Here is a 13,548-nt window from a genome sequence, read left to right as displayed (position 1 = left end):
TTTCCAGTCCTTTTTCTCAGAACTAACCACTTTTCCAGTCCTTTTTCTCTGAACTAACCACTTTTCCAGTCCTTTTTCTCTGAACTAACCCCTTTTCCAGTCCTTTTTCTCTGAACTAACCACTTTTCCAGTTCTTTTTCTCAGAACCAACCACTTTTCCAGTCCTTTTTCTCTGAACCAACCACTTTTCAGTCCTTTTTCTCTGAACCAACCACTTTTCCAGTCCTTTTTCTCAGAGCTAACCACTTTTCCAGTCCTTTTTCTCTGAACTAACCCCTTTTCCAGTTCTTTTTCTCAAAACTAACCACTTTTCCAGTCTTTTTTCTCTGAACCAACCACTTTTCCAGTTCTTTTTCTCAGAGCTAACCACTTTTCCAGTCCTTTTTCTCAGAGCTAACCACTTTTCCAGTTCTTTTTCTCAGAACCAACCACTTTTCCAGTCCTTTTTCTCTGAACCAACCACTTTTCAGTTCTTTTTCTCTGAACTAACCACTTTTCCAGTCCTTTTTCTCTGAACTAACCACTTTTCCACTTCTATTTCACAGAGCTAACCACTTTTCCAGTCCTTTTTCTCTGAACTAACCACTTTTCCAGTCCTTTTTCTCTGAACTAACCACATTTCCAGTCCTTTTTCTCAAAACTAACCAATTTTCCAGTCCTTTTTCTCAGAACTAACCACTTTTCCAGTCCTTTTTCTCTGAACTAACCACTTTTCCAGTCCTTTTTCTCAAAACTAACCACTTTTCCAGGCCTTTTTCTCTGAACTAACCACTTTTCCAGTCCTTTTTCTCTGAACTAACCACTTTTCCAGTCCTTTTTCTCTGAACTAACCCCTTTTCCAGTCCTTTTTCTCAGAACCAACCACTTTTCCAGTTTTTTTTCTCAGAACTAACCACTTTTCCAGTTCTTTTTCTCAGAACTAATCACTTTTTGCCTCCTTAATGCTCCCCCACAGCAGGAGAGCCAAAATGTGCAGAGCAGCCAGCAGCAGGTCTGTGATGAGTTCACACAGCTCAGATTTCCACAGCACCTCAGAAGTGTCCAGCTTTCAGAGATGTCCATCAATATATCTCAAATATTTCCATCAATATATCTCAAATATTTCCATCAATATCTTGGATTAAATCCATCTCCCAGGAGTGCTGCCTTTTGCACTGTTGCTTTGTTATTAACAAAGAAAATTGGAGCAGGTTTGGATGGATTTCTTCCCAAGGTTGTGCTCTGTGTCTGGAGCAACCTCTGAAGATTCAGTTTAAATCCAATAAATTGCCTTGTTTAACATACCAGTGACAATTAAATGGTCAGGAAGAAACGAGGCAGAACTCCTAACAAAATATTCTGCTTTTTTATTTTAATAACCTGGCCTGTGAATGAAGGACAGAAAGAGATATATTATAAAGCTCCCCACGTGTATTTCCTCCCCACAACCATTTAATTTATTAAATTAACTTTAAGCAACGTAAAATTATGATTTAAATTAAAGTTTCCTATTAATTTTTCTTCTGGTTTTGGCACGAAACAACTGTGAAAGTAGAGTGAAACTGAGTCGGGGTTCTTACAGCCAACTTGTCTCCAATGACCAAAGTTCTTCTGCTATTTCACATGGTTTAGCTGCTGTAATTTAAAAAATACAGCTAATTAGCCTTGTAATTTAAAAAAATCTGATCATTTTATGCCTTATAATTTAAGTCTTCTCCATTCCTCTGCTCATACTGTTGTATGTCTGTAGAAAATTACAACAGACTAGAATATATAATATATGATGATATATAATATAATAATATAATATTATACAGCATATTTTTATATATAGACATAATATATAATATAATGTATATCTAATAATATATAATGTAGAATAACAATGAACTAGAAACTGCAATAGGAGAACAGAGAGTTAAAGTACAAACTCTGCTGGTTTTTACCCAATCTGTCATTAATTCTCTCATCTGGAGGATTATTTTTACCTTTCAATGCACATTTTGGATGCAGTTTTTATTGTAAATTCACTGGAGGTAAAGGCAGTTTTAAGCAAATCACTTTTCCCTTAACAGCCAGCAAGTTTCAGCATGAAAAGCTTTTTTATTTCTCTGTTTGTGGATCTGTTTTCCCTCAGCCCCCTGTGTGGACAGGTGTCCTGGGGAAATCAGCCACTGAGGGGCCCTTGGGGACGTTGCAGAATTGTAAAATCACTTACAAGAATGATTTTTAATTACCTTGATGCACCTGAGAATGTGTTTGTTTAAATATACATTTTTGGAATAACCCACAGCTGGAGCCAGGCATTCCATTGGCTGCTAATTAATTCTTCTCCTCATTTGTGAACTGCAATGAAAGGACTGATGTTTGTTTTTCTGTCCCTGAAGTGTGAGGGCTTGAACCAAAAATTCAGTGTGATCCTCCTGCTCCCATGTTTGAGGGAACAAAAAAAAAAAGCATTTTCCATAGCAGTGGTGTGAGCAAAGCCATCTTTTCACCAGGCAGCAGCACAAGGACTGAGCCCTCTGCTTGCTGAGAATTTCCCTTTCTGACCTGGCCTTTGAATGGTTCACAATTAATATCACATCTCAAATGATGCCCTAATAATGCCTTCTGTGTTTCTGCTGGAAATTCCATTTATTTTGGCTGTGACACCTCAGCTGCTCAGTAAAACAGAGCTGCAATCTTGATGTTTCTGCAGAATAGGTGCCTGAAAATCCAGGCATGAATTTAATGTTGCATTGAACAGCTGGGGAAAGCTCAGCCCAACACTTTGCATTAACCTGGAGTGAGTAAATAAATCAATTTATGTCCATCTATATCTTGCCCTCATCCCTCATGGTGTGGATCTCATCCCAGCATCCCCAAAATCACTAACAGAGAATGGATCATGCCTGATGTGGTGCTTTCAGTTTGAAAATGGGCAGAAATATTAATTTTGTGTCATGGTTTTGGTTTGCTGATTTGAGACTTCACTAACTTTGAGATTTCTTTGCTAACGTACTAATGAGGGGTGATGGAAGTGTTGGTTAATTACTAATACATCTCCTGCTGTGAGGAAGGATTAGCAGACAGGAAAAGGCTCAAAACTTTGAAAGGGCATAAAGAAAATTTTATTAACAGTAACTAAAAGAAAGAGTAATAAGAATAAGAATAAAACCTTCAGAACACTTCTCCTCTTTCCACAATCTTTTCTTTCATATAGAAAATACAAAGAACCAAAATTTCAGTCAGTTTGCCAGATTCAGAACAGTCTTTCCTCAGGTCCCCCAGGGAGAGAAGTCCCTCTGGCTCATGTTATGGAGGCTTTCCTAGAAGAGAAAAAGCTTTTTTGTGGCTCTCCATTTGTTATGAGCAGCAGCTGCTGGGGAAATCTGTACTTGTGAAATCCCTCCCATTCCCCACAGCTGTGATTATGGGCCGTGCCAGCTAGTGGGGTGCTGCTCAAAGGCAAGATTGTCATTTTCTGTCTCTAAAATCATCTTTATCCCTGGGGACAGAGATGTTCTCTTCTTGGGGGCACAGGGCCACTCCTCTCTCCTTCTCTGCTGCAGCTCCTGACAGGATCCAGCCACGGGAACACCTGCTGGCTTGGCATGGAGGCTCTGCTCTGTACCAATGGGAACCCTCCCTCTCCCCTCGATTTTATCTTTCACAGGGAAATAGAGGCTCTTCTCTGCCCTGTGGCTGTACAGGGGGATTTCAGCTCCGAGAGCAAACCACAACAGCTGGGCTGAGCAACACCCAAGGAAATGAGGAATATTTCTGTATTACATTGTGGTATATTACATCACATTACATTACATTGCATCGTATTATATCATATCATATTTATATTGTAGAATACTTATTAGATTATATTTATTATATTATATTTATATTGTAGAATGGTACATATTATTTGTATTATATTTATTATATTGTAGAATAGTATGTATTATTTATATTATGTTACAGTATAGTATAATATAATATAATATTTTTATTAGATTGTATTTATCAGATTATATTTATTATATTATATAATAGTATGTATTATTTATATTATATTGTATTATATTGTATTATATTGTATTATGTTATATTATGTTATATTAATTACATTATATTACATTATATTATATTATATTATATTATATTATATTATATTATATTACATTATATTACATTATATTACATTATATTATATATTATTATATTATATTATATATTATTATATTATATATTATTATATTATATATTATTATATTATATTATACATTATATTATATTATATATTATTATATTATATTATACATTATATATAATTATATTATATTAATTATATTATATATAAAACATAATAATTATATAAAATATATTACTATTGTATATTAATTATATTGACTATAATATACAATATATTAATTTAAAATATTATTATACATAATATAATTACATATTCTATTATTTATATTATAGGATATGATATTGTAGTATATTATATTGTAGCATAGTATGTATTATATATTTTATATTATATTATATACTATAATATATATTAAATATGATATTATATTAAATATAATATGTATTACTTTAATATATTATTATATATAATTTTATAGTAAATATTATATGTTATATATAATTACTTATATTACATTACATTACATTACATTATATTATATTATATTATAATATATTATAATATATTATAATATATTATAATATATTATAATATATTATAATATATTATAATATATTATTTTATATTATAATATATTATTTTATACTATATTATATCTTGTATTTCTCTTTATAATCAGATTACTTGGATTGTCTGAGCACTGTACCCCAGTCATTGGAATTTTTTGGGCTGTGTGCCTGTCCTGGCCTCCCCACCTGGCAGGAATTTCTTGGGGTGCAGCCAAACCTGGGACACAGGGAAGGTGCCCCTGGTTCTGCCTGCCAGGTAACACTCCTGCCTCAAACAGCAGCCAGCTGCCCGAGCTGCTCTCACCAGGTTTATGGCCTTCAATTTGTCCCAAATGTGAAAATCCCTCATCTGACATAGAAATGTTTAGGAAAATTTGAGTGGTTTTGTGGTAATTGTTGACAGAACGCCCACCCTGCAGGCTGTGACCTTCCCGCAGCTCTCCCTGGGATGCTCCTGCAGCCACAGGATGCTGTGACTTTGCATTGAGGGTGCCTCTGAGGGGCAGCTGCCTCTCAAAGTACTGGGTTCATCCTGCCACCCAGGAATCCTTCTCTTCTCCTTTTCAACAGAACTCTCCTTCTCATGGAATTCAAAAATATTGATAACAATTTGCCATTTGGCTCCATAAAGACTTGTCAAATGACAAAATGTGATTTACACAGTGATGCAGTGCTATTTTTCAAGTCTTTCCTTGCTTTATTTTTGCCCCAAGGGTACTGGGTTGTGCTGCAAGAAATAACAAGCAGTACTATCCACATGGGAAGTGGGTGGATATAAAATCAAGGGGTGCACAGGGGAGCAGTGACAGTGGGCACTGCTCACTCTGCTCCCCTGCATTTCCTTCCCAAAAATTACTATTAAATCTAAATATTGCAATTGATTAAAAAGAATATAATTAATTTAAATTTAAATTAGTATGAATTAATTAAATTATTATTGATTTTTCTGTCATATCCCTTGAGACTTTGTTAAACTCTATTTCTCTCTCAACAATGTCTGTCTCATTCTCTAGCATTCCTAACTCAACGTTTTTTATCTCAAAGTTTAAATTCACACTGTGTGGGGCCTCTGCCAAGCCCTGAAATCTCTCCCCAAATCCACGTCCCACCCAGCACTGCAGTGGTGCCACAACCTGAAATGCCAATGGCAATGCCCTGTGAGAGATGCAGAGCTCTCACAAAATGGGAAGGAGCCATGAGAAGCAGCTGTTAAAAACACAAATATTGGTTATTTTCCTAGTGAATGAATACTCTGCATTATAATAATATAATAAAAATAATCTATCAAATCTGGGAAGCTTTCACCACTCGAGCCAGGTGACTCAGCTGAGCAAATTCATCATCCTATTTTCCCTTTTTTGGTTTTTTTCCTTTATCCCCAAGGGCTGTCATCAGAGCTATTTGTGGGCTCAGACTCATTACTGGAGGTAAAACACAAAAGGGAAAACAGGATGTGCTGTGCTGCCTCATTAATGAGCTGAGGGCTGAGAGAGCCTCCAGTGCAGGATCCCGGAGACAGACACAGCAGATTTAAGGGTTAATTCACTGCACAGACCCAGCACTGCTCTATTTTTATAACTTAACCCTTCCTGCTCTGCAGCAGTTCATCAGCTCTGTTTCATGCACACGTTATGAATGTTTTTAAACATGTTCATGAAGGACCTTGGGGCTCACAATGGCAGAGTTTTGGAGGCTGTTCTTACTCCCTTTCCTTGCTGGTGGTGCCCTCAGCTCCTGGATGAGGCTCACTGATCCCTTTTTTCCCCCACTGAGATGGGGCTGTTGCTCCAACAGAGTGACTCAGCTAAGCTGAGTTACTGACTTTCCTGCCTGAATTTGAATATTTTGCCTGTATATGGAACCAAAACACAGGATATTCTGTAAAAATAGACAGACTCACGCAGGAATCCATATTAATGACACACAAAGTTAGCTAATCACTTTCAAGTACCCTGCCAAATTCTGTGATAAATCAAGATTCCTTGCAAAGTGTAAGCCCATGACTTTTCCTGTCGGTCTCATTGCTTTATATTTAGTATTAATATTTATCCATGGCTTTGGGTGTGGGAAGAAACATCACATGGAAAGCACCCTGAGCCCTCAGCAGGAAGGTAAAATTGCTCTGCTGTCTTGGTTTGAAAAGACAGGTGTCTGTTAATAGAGAATGTAAACCCCCTCCCTCTATATTATTATAATTTTGAAATTAAGGGGCTCTCAGGCAGAGATATGGGAGTAGGAATAACAGTTCTTCACTAGGAAAATGAAAATAAAATGCAGTGATACAAACCAAAGCACTGCCAGAGTCAGACCATGCCCTGAGCCCTGTGTGTCAGGGTGGTGGCACAGTCCCATCCCAGGGGGGCTCAGGCTGGTGGCACAGTCCCATCCCAGGGGGGCTCAGGGTGGTGGCACAGTCCCATCCCAGGGGGGCTCAGGGTGGTGGCACAGTCCCATCCCAGGGGGGCTCAGGGTGGTGGCACAGTCCCATCCCAGGGGGGCTCAGCCCTCCTGCAGTGCCAGCTGTGGTTCTGCTGGAGCAGGGATCCTGCACAAGGGGGGAGTTTTCCTCTGCAGCTCCAGGGCTGCTGGAGATGGGCCTGCTCTCCCTCTGGGAATGCAGGGCAGGAGAAAGCTGCTCCTCTGGGAATGCAGTGGGCAAAGGCTGCTGTGCTGTTCCCAGGGCAGATTGGATCCAGGTAGGAATGCTTGGCTCCTCCCCTGGGCGGAGCATCTCCCCATGGGATGGTGGAATTTGATCAGCCCTGCAGGGACTCTCAGAGGCCATGGACAGCAGAGATCTCCTGGAGGGAGGGTGGGTTTGTGGAGGAGATAAAGAGAACTGCCCCAGGAACAGGAGATACCTGCCCCACCTCTGACAGCTGGGGATAGAACACACAGCCCCAGCTGAATCTTGCATTTCCAACCTAAGACGTGTGCATTCCCATTCTCTGAACAGAGACACAATTCTCTCTCCCAGGATTTTTCCAGCAGAAGCACAGAGAGAAGAAGAGAAAACAATCCTTACCTCTGTTCACTGCTGCTGCTGTTTGGCACGTGTGGAATGTGTTATGGAGATTGTTCACCCGAGGGGATCTGTCAGTTGGATTCTGCTGAGGATTGTTTTGATTCTTTGGCCAGTTGGGTCAAAGCTGTGTCCTGGCTGGCTCAGACAGTCACGAGTTTTCCTTTAGTCTAGTGTAACACAATATCTCTTTAGTATAGTTATAATAGAGTATTAATGTAATATAGTACAGTTAATAAAGCAATTACAAATAGTTTTATTCTAGAAATAAAAATTTTAGACCTTGAAATAAAAAAATCCCCCTCAAAACTTTCCTTTTGTGACGTTCTCTCGCAGGTGAGAGATCATTTCATTCAACCCCAAATTTAAATAATTTAACCCTAAATTATCATTTAGGAAGAGCCCCTGTGTCTGCACACCCAGTGCCTGCTTGGTGCTGTTGGAGGGGGCACCTCTCTGACCCCAAGGCTCTCCTGGAAGAGCTCCTGCCAGCTGCCAGAATTATTTCTTGGCCCATTTGCTGGGGCAGGGAAATAGGCACAGCTCAGGCACCTCTCCTGCTCCTCTCTCTGCAGGTGGCAGAGAGAGGAGCTCACCTTTGGAGCTAAGCCTGTGGCTCTAAAACACAGAAAACACCAGTGAGATCAAATAAACGTATTTTGCATGAGTGCCAAGACCTGGTTTTAAGAGAAAATCTCCTTTAAGTGTTCTTATCTCAGCTCTGATTTCCCATCCCGGGACATTTCACATTTTTCCTCCACACTTGCTTTGATTTTCCCTCACAAGCTGTAACTGTTACTCTGTGAAGGGACAGGTAGAAATTCAGGGGTTTTCACCCCAGACCAGTGCAAATTGCTCTGCGTTCAGATCTGAAGGTGTGAAAGGAAACAGCAGAGAAGGAGCTACAGCCCAGCAAAAAATCCCACATAGGTAAGGTTTGGAGAGATCCAAAACCTATTTTATTATTGAAAAATGTAATATTAATCCCTGTAATATTAATCCCTGTAAGCAGGAACAATGTGACTTAGTTTATGTACTTTATACAGGTTTATTTGATTTTATTTGGTTTTATTTATTATTGTTTTTATTTAATATTGGTTTGATTTGATTTCACACAGGAAATAATGGGAATAGCACTTTTGTAAAGGATGAGAGAGGTGAATATTGGACCATTTGTAGCATTTCTGAGTGCCAGGTGCCCGAGATTACCTCTTGCTCTCTTGCAGACCTGTAAAAGAACCAGGATTAAACCCCAGATTCTAAAATAGAATCAAGTGCTAAAAGCACAATCACCCTTGGAGCGATTTGAACAAAAGACCAAATAACCAGAACACATCCAAACTTTGAAATCTTCCTGATTTTCTGAGGCACTCAAATCTTCCCAAGGCCCTAAACCTGCTGTTCTGCCCTGCCCCTGCCCCTTTGAGCCCTCTGGATCTCCAAGAGCCCACTGGAAAGGAGATTTCTTTCCATTTTCCTTCACTCCTGGTCTCTGAGCGCTGCAGTGAATGACACAGGTCACATTTAAAGCCCGAGGTGACACTTTTAGGAGCAATTACAGCACATTAGCACCAGCTGCTGTGTGATTGCAGCTCCCCACCTCACACCAACACGTCCCTGGGATGCACCTCATGTCCTCATGACAGCACCCAAATACCTGGGCAGGTGGGTGCCCGCGCTTTGTGTGCCTGCTGCCAGATGTTTGTAACTGGGAACATGGTGAAAATCAGCTTTTAGGGAGCACCCAGGCACTCATTCCATACCCAGCTGATACTGGTTGGGTTCTACAGCCCAGAGTAGAGTGGAACATGGGCTCAAGGCTGGGCTGCAGGATTGCCCAGGCTGTGATTCGTGCAGCAAGCTGGGCTGGAGCAGAGGGCTCTCTCAATTGTCTGGTGAAATGAGGAGCCCCTGGAATTGCCTGTTCTCTGAGCAGGGGCAGGGGAAGCAGCTGCACTGCTCAGGTGGGCACAGACTGATGGGGCTGCAGCCTCAGGAGTGATCCAGGGCACAAGGGGTGGCAGAGGGCTGCACTCCAGCCAGGATTCACACAGAGCACTTTGGACAGGGCTCAATTCCCTCAGCTGGTGCTGCAGTTATTCTGGTTACACTCAGCATGGAAATCCCCTGCTAGCAGCAAACAGATTCCAATTATTGTGCACTCCTCTCAGGGCCTCTCACTGCTCAGGGTGACCCCGAGATGTGTCAGAAAGTCTCTTTTCCCAGCCTGGTGCTCGAGGAAGGAGTGAGAGCTCTTCAAGTCTCAGTCCCAAGGTTGTTTATTGTTTTTTATCTATAAAATTCTTTCTCTGGCCTGCTGAGATCTGTTCAGCAGGACAGTCCAGGGCACTCTGCCTGCCCCCAGAGCAGTGTTATCTTTGTATACTAAAAACAACGTGTGCAATATTTACAATAACTTCCCAATCCCTATCACCTGTGTTAGACAGTGAGCTTCTACTCTGAACCAATCCAAAAGTGCCACCATCACAGCAGAAGGTGGAGGCCAAGAAGAAGAAGAAGGAGAAAGGCTGGACACACCCAGATCCCTCCATCTTGCCCCCTGAACCCCCATTCTAAAAACCCCAAAAATCCATTTTTTCACCCCATGATAAATTCTCTGTCATTCTACTCAAACTGTCGTGGCTTGCAGATCCTCCTCTAAGGTTGGTAACTCGCTCCACGGGTCATAATCACAACCACAGGCATCCTGGGCTCTGTGCCAGGGTCTCTGAGCCCCTGGCAGGGGTCCTGCTGCTCAGGACAGACAGAGGGACATCCTGGGTGTTGACAGATCCCTCCTCCCAGAGCTGCTGGAAGAGTCCACCACCACCCCAATTCCATCCCGATGTCCTGGGTTCCAGCACACTCCCTTGCCTGGATTAAACCCAGGACTGAGCCCAAAGTGAGCAGCCCCAAGGCAAGGGGGTGTCCCCTCTCTCATGGCCTTTCTGTGGGTACCTGTGGGGACATCCAAGCTGTACTTCTCAGTGAAGGAGAGTCTGTGCAGGCTCTGGGTGTCTGCAGAAAGAGAGGAGGGACCTCTTTGGTTACTCACTGGAAAACAGCTCGTCCAATTCACCTTGTTTTCAAGGGCAGCAAGCCAAAGCCTCTCCCACTTTGCCTTGCTGCCCATTAAAATCAGGTGGATTACACAATGCTAAACTTTAAAATGCTATTGCTCAGCCCTGTGCTTTCATCCCTTCAATGCTCTGCTCATGTTGGGTGTCACACTTACCAGGCTTTCACACACGTGGTGTTCAAAATTAACTTGTGGGAACCAAAGCAGGTAATTAATTAGGTAAATGTGAGTCCATCTTAATCATTTGATTAGTCATTCTAGAAGGAAATTGCAGTTTTAATGTGGTGACCAAACTGGATTTAAGTGTCACTTTTGCTTGCTGCATTTCAGCTGGAGTTGTGGTTTACAGGGCTATATTCTTTTTTATGGGCAGCCAGAGCTGGGTTTGTTTTGCAGTACAGAGCTGTGCTGCAGCTGATCTCACATTCATCCATTCCATCAGCCAGAAGGTGATTCTGAATGCTTGGACACTTTCCCTCTGAATTTCATAATGTAAATAAAACACTTGCAAAAGAAAACTGTTCAAAACCCAAACCATACCACTTTTGAGCTGATTAAATTGAATACCTGTGATTTGCCTGGCAGACTTCTTCATCATCAGGGGACGCTCATAGGCTGTTTAACCTCCTCCTTGGAGGATGGAAATGTTATTTTGTTGTGGGGTTTGCTCAGGCTGGGAAATCTTCAGCTCTGACAGGCCAAGACTGCCAGGCTGTGTGAGCACACCAGTGCAGCTCCAGCCCAGCTCTGCTCATTTTTGTCTCCCATCCCTTTTCTCTAGCATTTTCATAGCATTCCTCGTTATTTTTATTCTTCAGAAGCCCTAAATGACACAACAGCAGCAGTCCACTGGCTGGAGCTGTGAGGAATGGATATTTTGTCAGAAATCTGTTTACTCTGCTGCCTCTGCCACGTCCCAGCATCACATCCGTGTGCATTTGTTTTTGTGCCTCCCAACATCTGCTCTTTGCTGCTTTTCGTGGTGCTGCCTCTCCTCCAGGCTGAGAATGGCCAGGTTTTGTTGGTGGGATTCTCCCTCCGTGGTACCTGCAGTTTGCAAACAGCTTTGGGTCCAAAATTGGTGTATTTACTGCTCTGCAGAACGCTGAGGGTGCCTCGCTGGCTGGGCTTCTCCACCTGCTGATTTCCTGGTTTTTCTGATTTTTTTAAATGCAGAGCATGGGGGAAGAGCAGCTCAGTGAGAGGAAAAGAAATAAATCAGCTGTTCCTAACAGGAAAATAAGGGCTGTGGTCTCAAAGCCCAAAGAGTGCAGAACCAAGGAGTAGAGCAGGTGATGTGGGCAGAGCAGATTTATTGCTGCATTCCTCCAGGAGCACAATGCCAGTAAACACTATTTAAATATAATTTAATATGTGTTTATTGTCACACAAACTCGTGTGTGACACACACCTCTTCTTTATCCACAATGCCAGTAAACACTATTTGAATATAATTTAATGTGTGATTATTGTCACACTAACTCGTGTGTGACACACACCTCTTCTTTATCTACAATGCCAGTAAACACTATTTAAATATAATTTAATGTGTGTTTATTGTCACACAAACTCGTGTGTGACACACACCTCTTCTTTATCCACAATGCCAGTAAACACTATTTGAATATAATTTAATGTGTGTTTATTGTCACACAAACTCGTGTGTGACACACACCTCTTCTTTATCCACAATGCCATCAAACACTGTTTGTAAAAATTTTAATGTGTAAAAACTTGTGTGTGACACACAGCCCTTCTTTATCCATCCAGTTTGTCAGTCCATCTGTGTAATTTTTTAAAAGAAATTGTATTTAAAATTAATTATTTAGGCTTCTGTGGCTTGGGCTCTGAGATACTTGCAAGATTGCCTTCAGCCTTCACAGGAGGGTTTGAGTAGTACAGAATAGCACCAGCAGTATCTGAGCCTTCAATGCATGCTAAAAACTGCCTGGAGTTTGTATTTGTATCGAGGTATTTCAAAAAGAAAATTAAATTGTAAAAAAATTGCAGAAAAAAATTTTTAAAAGTACAAAAATTACTGAACCAAAAAATCAGATAATTTCTTAGTAGGAAACGGGCAGACAGCTGCTGCTGCTGTCATAGCTTCAGGTTTTGGAAGAGAGGGAGTTTTATTTACCTGCAATTTTTTTATTTTTTTTTCTATTTTATTTAGCTGTACTGATTTACCTGCCCTGTCACTCGTGTGGCTGTCACCTCCTGTTCCTGCTGTTCCCCTGTCCCACACAGATTTTGTCTGGAGCTCCCTCTCCCACCTCAGCAGGAATTACCCATGAGAGTGCAGACCCCTCTCCTGCAGCAGGGGCTCACCCTGTTCAAAGCTTGCAGGGGTAAATCCTGCTCACAAATGAGATGGATGAGATTTTTTGGGGGGCTGATTTATGAGATAAACTGTCCTGGGGTTTGCAGGTGGGATGGGTTGGGGTGCTGAGCAAGCTCTGCTGCTGCTCCTGCAGGAGCACGAGTGTCGTGCAGGAAATGAGCACCTGGCAAATGAGCTCCTGATTCTGCTTACCTGTGGTCCCTGGGGGTGCTCATCAGTCAAGGAGTGCCACCCTGATCCCTGGAGACTTTCTGAACCTTCTGATGTTTGCAGTCTTGTAAGGAACCTTCTCACCCACCTTCTGTAAATAACTGATTGTTTTGCTTTCCTCAGTGGAGGAAGAGAATTCTGATCTGCTTTGTGCAGTGGCACTGGAGAGGTGGCACTGTCACCCTCCAATCCACTGCCACTTTTGGAAACCCATCCATG

The 13,548-nt window shown here is 41.4% G+C and overlaps 1 long non-coding RNA gene across 2 annotated transcripts; it reads right to left on the bottom strand.

Moving 5' to 3' along the window:
- Positions 1-1,437: 1,437 nt before the first annotated feature.
- LOC132332525 (uncharacterized) lies at positions 1,438-13,409 on the bottom strand. Of its 2 annotated transcripts, XR_009487919.1 has the most exons (5): positions 13,312-13,409; positions 10,658-10,717; positions 7,703-7,869; positions 3,140-3,290; positions 1,438-1,614 (listed from the first exon to the last, which is right to left on the bottom strand). It is a non-coding gene; the product is annotated as an uncharacterized LOC132332525 (long non-coding RNA). The 2 variants fall into 2 exon arrangements; XR_009487920.1 differs by lacking the exon at positions 13,312-13,409 and having other exon boundaries at positions 1,439-1,614; positions 10,658-10,777.
- Between the last annotated feature and the right edge of the window lie 139 nt (positions 13,410-13,548).

This window comes from Haemorhous mexicanus, chromosome 11 (assembly GCF_027477595.1).
Source record: "Haemorhous mexicanus isolate bHaeMex1 chromosome 11, bHaeMex1.pri, whole genome shotgun sequence".
Classification (NCBI taxonomy): Eukaryota; Metazoa; Chordata; class Aves; order Passeriformes; family Fringillidae; genus Haemorhous; species Haemorhous mexicanus.
The sequence above is the reverse complement of the archived record's forward strand: the minus strand, read 5'-3'. Positions and strand labels throughout refer to the sequence as shown.